The sequence below is a fragment of the Euprymna scolopes genome, chromosome 2, assembly GCF_053919585.1.
Source record: "Euprymna scolopes isolate OS-2025 chromosome 2, ASM5391958v1, whole genome shotgun sequence".
In the NCBI taxonomy this organism is placed as follows: Eukaryota; Metazoa; Mollusca; class Cephalopoda; order Sepiida; family Sepiolidae; genus Euprymna; species Euprymna scolopes.
In genome coordinates this window covers 72,339,077-72,345,805 of record NC_136483.1, presented here as the reverse complement: position 1 = coordinate 72,345,805, position 6,729 = coordinate 72,339,077, and the positions used below count along the sequence as shown (strand labels likewise).

At 35.7% G+C, this 6,729-nt stretch overlaps 1 long non-coding RNA gene across 2 annotated transcripts in view; it reads right to left on the bottom strand.

Moving 5' to 3' along the window:
* Positions 1 to 1,512, bottom strand: part of LOC145292248 (uncharacterized) — a 20,660-nt gene extending 19,148 nt beyond the window's left edge. For both annotated transcript variants that reach the window (XR_013869579.1, XR_013869580.1), the window contains exon 1: positions 1,388 to 1,512. This is a non-coding gene — a long non-coding RNA (uncharacterized LOC145292248). The remainder of the gene's footprint in view (positions 1 to 1,387) is intronic.
* Between the last annotated feature and the right edge of the window lie 5,217 nt (positions 1,513 to 6,729).

The window sequence follows — 6,729 nt, the reverse complement described above, 5'->3', positions numbered from 1 at the left end:
GATGAATAATATTTACTTGCCTTCTCACAAGGGCAAAGTGGGACAGGCAGTGGCACAAGGTAAATTCCTTATGTAAAGAAAAATCCAGTTCCACAAAAAAGAAAAAAAAAGGGGAAACTCTGGTTTGGGACCCCAAATTATGTCACTTTAGAAGAATTTCTCCTTCACTGACCGAAGATAGGAAAGATGAAGTGCAAGTGCGTTATGAGAACAGATACTACATTTTACTCCAATCCAAAGGGGCAAAGAAGTATTTTCGGAAAAATGACATAAACATTGACTTTCTACATAAAAGCGGTTACGCCCAGGAATAAATTATTTTTCTACATTTTATTTTATTTTTCGTTTACGCAAGCAAAATGCGAACGATTGATGCTCCATTGCTCCATCGACAATTTGTTTTTAAAGCTGGCCCAGTTTAAAATGCTTCTCTTCTTCATATTATCAAAATTTCGTGACCACTTCTCGTATGTATGCATGTTTTTCGCATCTACGTAACTGACACATTATGATATATATATATGTGTGTGTGTGTGTGTGTGTGTGTGTGTGTGTGTGTGTGTGTGTGTGTGTGTGTGTGTGTGTATTATATTTAACATGCATTGAGTTTCTAAACAAAAAAGATTGGTACAGTTACAGTGGTACCACTGGTACACTAAGAACGAAATACAATTGGAAAAAAGTATATTTTACAAAAAAAAAAAAAAAAAACATATAGTCGATTACTTACTGAAATAAAAAATGCAATAATGTTAAAGACTAAAAATAATTTTTAGAAATCCTATTCAAAATATTTTAATTACGCAATTAAATCCACCACAATGCTTTTCGGTGTCTTCGTAAGTTAATCAGTACGGAGATTTTGCAGACGAATTTCCACACCAGTTCATCTTTTGAATGAATCATTTTGTGACCCTTTTAAATTTGAACGGGATTTGAAGGCATTTAAACTGCCGAACAGGGTGTGTCATTTTTTGCTTTAAAATAACGCGCCCTCAAGTATCAAAAGATTGGAAGTTTTAGAAGCAATTTATGTACAATAGTTTAAGCGGTAGTAACTTTAAATCCATAAGAGTTTTATAATAATTTGGCTCAATTAATAATTTAATGATGCCATAATAATTTAATTTAGTTTTTAAAATCCAATTTGAAGAAATAAAATTTAGAAAGAAAAAATTTTTAAAAATATGGCATAGTTAAAGAATAAAATTTTTTTAAAAATGACTCCTGGGCAACACCGAGTATTACAGCTAGTTTGGATTATAACGCAGTTAAATAAAATATTTATCGATTTAAGTTTAAAGAAAAAGTGTGCTCTCTCTCTCTCTCTCTCTCTCTCTCTCTCTCTCTCTCTCTCTCTCTCTCTCTCTCTCTCTCTCTCTCTTACCTTGGCGAAGAATTTGCGGGTTTTGCTTCTGAATTGAGAGCGTTTGTGTCGTGCGAATTCCCCTGCAGAGCTTTTATACCCAACAATCAGCAGTAGAGACACGCGCACTCGCGCTGTCGTTTAAGTAATCACGTAATTGAAAAACGACATTTAAAACAAAAATTATTGCCTCATAGATACTTTCAATTTCAAGTAAGGACTATTAATTTGAAATACGAACATTTTTATCAGAAAAGGTCAAGGAATTATCCAATTTCAATGAAATTCCTAGAACTAATTAAGTCATAAACAATAAGCATTATTACTATAATTTACTCACTAGGAGTAGTCACACAGGCCATCATCAAAGATTTCTCTGAGAATAACTTGTGGCGTTCTTTGGAGTCTGAGTGACAACAAGTCTTCCCAGATTTCCACTACTCTCCACCTCTTTCGATAACCATTACAGATGAATTTGCATTATCGCAATAGCTGCTTACCATTGATGTCTCGTTGGTGGCGACCATTAAGCTTCACTTTGGGTGGCAAAAAGTCTCTCCTGGGTCCCATCCTCTTTGAACTTATCCAGCGGAGGTCTGACTAGTGCTTTCCATCCTCCTTGACCCGCTTCACTTATTTTGGTGTGGCATCAGTTTTTGGACACACACACACACACACACACACACACACACACACACAAATTAACTAAAAGTTAACTTACAAATATACAGTTCCAGTTTTCATGATTCCATGTGATGTTTTATTTTCTGTATGTCCAGTTTGTGCCTGTAGCTCATGTGTATTAGTCTCCACATTCAAGGGTTTTCCTTAATATTTCAGCAGTTTTCATTATTGTTATCCGTTGTATCTTATCCGCCATTCCTCTAATTCCAATCTCTCCCATTCTCTATTCAAAGTTTCTCGGTATTGTTCCTAGCGCTCCTACTATTAGTGATGTTATCTTGACTTTTTTCATCTTCCATATTCCTTTAAGTTCTCTGGTCAGTTCGGTGTATTTTCTCCGCTTCTCCATCTCCTTGATCTTCACTCTGTGAAGATCAAGGTCTGCTGGAACTGCAAAATCTACAATCTGGCAGGTCTTTTCCTTCTTGTTAACTAGTATGACATTTGTCTGTGAGTTCAAGATTCAGTTGTCTCTATAAGTCCCAGTTTATTGCCTTTCCTACTTAATCGTGTCTATTCTTATCTTCTTTTTGGCCTAGTTTGCTGCATTTGCTATTATGTAGTTTATTGTTTCGTTTCTTTGTCAACAGAGTCTGCATTTTCTGTTTTCTTGCCTTGTCGATCCTTGCTTTGATGTGGTTGGTTCTACGCCTTATCTTGTGTGACTGTTATTAGGGATTTAGTTTGTCTGTTTAGGTTTCCTTTTTGTAGCCATGTCCAAGTGTTTTCGTTAGTCTCATCTTTTATCATCCTTATGAATCGTCCATGTAATTGTTTCTCTTCCCATTTTTCTTTTCTCGTCTTAACTCTTATTTCTACTGTTTCTGTCTTGTTTGTTGTCTCAGCGTCTTTTGCTTCCGTAATTATTCTTTGTGTTCTGCATTATGTACTTTTCTAATTCTTCTCTTGTGTCATTTATGCAGTCTTCTATACACGCCAGCCCTCTTCTTCCGTCTTTTCTTTTCACATAGAGTTGGTCGGTATCATATTTTGGATGTAATGCATTGTACATAGTCATAAGTTTCCTGGTCTTCTGATCGAGATGCCTCAGTTTTTCTTTGGTCCAACTTATAAATGGTCTAGAGTATCTTACTAGTGAAACTGCCCATGTATGTGTTCATACTTTTAATTAGGTTTCTACTATATAGTTTAGCTTTGAGGAGTTATTTTGTTCTTTTGAGATATTCCTTTCCAATTTTCTCTTTCATTTCTGTTCTTTTGATGGTGTCTGCTTCCAGAATGCTTACATATTTGTAGCTAGCATGTTCACCTAGTACCTTCATCTTCGTTTGGTTAGGTAGTATCATACCTTGCGTTGCTTCCTGTTTTCCCCTTCTCATGATCAGCAGTGCACACTTCTCCATGTTGAATTCTATTCGGATATCCTGACTGAAGATTCTGGTTGTGTTTATTAGTGTCTCTAATTCCTTCTTATTATTTACAAACAACTTCAGGTCATCCATGGGTATTAGGTGGTTCATTCTTTCATTTCAGTGAACTTGTATCCGGCTTAGCATTTTCTTGGTATGTTGTTAAGGGGCATCATGGCTATGATGAACAGTAGTGGTGATAGGGAACCACTTTGGAAGATACCTCTTTGTATAAAATAAATGTGTATTAGATACGTTTGAAGTCAAAACAACGCATTATTACAAAATAAACATATTTATTTTGTTTAAAATTTATATTGTAATTTATAAATATATTTCCAAGATACACTTCATCATCAGTATGTCTTTCTTTTTATTTTTTTATTCTATGCTCCAACAACAACATGGCAAAAAAAAAAAAAAAAAAGAAACGCATACTGATGATAAAGTGTATCTTCGAAATATATTTATAAATTTCAATATAAATTTTAAACAAAATAAATATACGTTTATTTTGTAATAATGCGTTGTTTTGGCTTCAAACGTATCTAATACGTATTTTATTTAATTCAAACTCAACCAGCGCTTCTATCAAGGAACACAAACCCTGACATGCCTCTTTGTATTTTAATCTCTGTTATGTATTGTCCATCAGTTGTCATTCAAGTCTCTGTTTTCATTGCATTTTCTATTAAACTGATCATCTTGCTTGGTATTTTGTACATTCTCAGGTATTCAATTATCCATGCTTGCGAGATTCTATCATACGTTTTCTTGTAGTCAATCCATACCACGGCCAAGTTTGTTTGTTTTCTACTTTTTACCTCCTTCAAGATCATTTGGTCTATGTATAACAGGTCATATGTTCCTCTTTTTCCTTTTTGGTATCCTTTCTATTCCTCGGGAAGTAGTCCGTAATTATGAAGGGAATGATAAATTTATTCCCTCAGTTGTGTTGTAAGTATTTTCCACATTTTAGGTAAACATGTAATAGGCGTGTAATTGCTGGGGATGGTTCCTTTTGCTGAGTTTTTTTGCACTAAAGTGGAAATACTTTTGGTCATCCATTTTGGTACGTGTGCTTCTTGGATACATCTTTTCAGGTTCCGAATTAGTATTTTATGTAGTTTGTGAATTGTTTAAACCGATAGGCATGTATTCCGTTGTGACCTGGTGCTCTCAAGTTTGCTATTTTTCGTAGGGTCGTCTTGAGGGTTTCCTTGCTATTATTATTATTATTATTATTATTATTATTATTATTATTATTATTATTATTTTTTATTATTACTATTTATTATTATTATTATTATTATTATTATTATTATTTATTATTTATTATTATTATTATTATTATTATCATTATTATTATTATTATCATTATCATTATTATTATTATTATTATTATTATTAATTAGTAATAATAATAATTACCTCATAAGGAATTCTCAAATAGGTCATCATCAGAGATTACTCACTGACAACAACCAGTGATCTTTCCTGGAGTCTGGGTAACAAGTTTTCCCATATTTCCAGTACTTTCCACCTCTTTTGATAACCTTTGCAAATGAATTTGCATTATTGCAACAGCCGTTGACCATTGGTCTTCAATGGAATTTGGGTGGCAATATGTCTCTCCAGGGTTTCAGTCCTCTTCGCACTCATCCAGTGGATATTTGGTCAGTGTTTTCCCTCCTAGGTCTTTCTATCCTCCTTGACCCTTCACTATTTCATGTGGTGCCAGTTAATGCCAACACCACGATTTTTTTTTTGTTAACTAACAATTTTGTGGTTTCAGTTTTCTTGGTCTCATGTGGTGTTCTTCTATCTTTTTGTTTTACTCCTGTTACAGTTTCCATGTGGCCAGTTAGCGTTTATAGCTCATGTGGATTAGTTCCCACATTCAAGGATTTTCCTTAAAATTTCAGCTATTTTCAGCATTACCATCTGTTGTACAGTCTAAGTCTTTGCCTTCATTTTGATTTCTCCAAGTCTTTTCCAAGTTCTTTGAGACTGTTCCCAGTGCTCCTATAATTATTGTTATTATATTAATTTTCTTCATGTTCCATATTCCTTTCAGTTCTCTGTCAAGTTTCACCTATTATTATAGTTATTACTCACTAGGAGTTCTCATACAAATCATCATTAGAGATTACTCACTGATAACAACCGGTGGTGTTCCTTTGAGTCTGGATGGCAACAAGTCTCTCCAGATTTCCAGTACTCTCCACCTCCTCCTATAACCTTTGCATTATCGCAATAGCTGCTTGCCATTAACTTCTTGTTGGCAATGATCATTGGTCATCACTGGAATTTGGGTGGCAATAAGCTTCCCCAAAGTCCCAATCCTCTTCACACTCATCCAGTGGAGGTTTGGTTAGTGCTTCCTTTCCTCGGTCTTTCCATTCTCCTGATCATTCTTGACTATTTGGTGTTGTGACAGTTGATGCTGAAACTACAATACTGCTTTTTTTTTTTTCTTGGAGTGGGGCCAAGTTACACTTATACAAGGTGGAACGATAAAATTGTCACCCTAAAGAAAACAACACTACAAATTTATTTTAAAACTTTTATTGAAAAAAATCAACTCATGTAACTTGATTATGTAGTAGAGCTAACATTTATTCAATGTAGTTGTCTTCAGTCTTAATCACTGCCTCAATACGGGTCCGATATTGGGAGCATACCTTTTCCACAAGTACCAGTGGGAGCTCAGCGAATACTCTGTGAATATTCGGTGGATGGTGGCGATCAGGCTGGCTTTGGTGTTGTGGGAGGTCATATTGGTGATGTTCTCAACATATGACCAAACACAATAGTCCAGCGGGTTCAGGTCAGGGAAGGAAGGGCCAAGTGAGAAAAGGGTACAAAGTCTTAGCACCTTCTAAAGCCAAGCTTGGGTCTCTTTGGACTTGTAGGCTGGTACCGAGTTCTGCTGCCACACCCAGGGTCTGTCAGCAGCCACCTGATTGCTCCAGGGGATCACCAAACTCTTTCGCACATCCAAGTACACTTTGGTGTTGACTTTCAAGCCGACTTTGAAGATGTGAGGTCGCATGATGTGGCCCTCACTTGAAATCACACCAAAGACCATAACCTGGGTTGTCCGATGCGTTAAGCTGTACCCTCAAATGTTGAACCATCCGGATTTGCATTTTAGAAGTGCCGGAAATGGTCCTGTTGTCATAACTTGGATTGGTAGAGAGCATGAATATATGGTGGTGCATCTCGGATCTTGCTCGTTTAACATCGTGTTACTTTCAGACAGGATAGAAAGCTCCTATCACTCTTGGGATTTGTACACAAGTGACC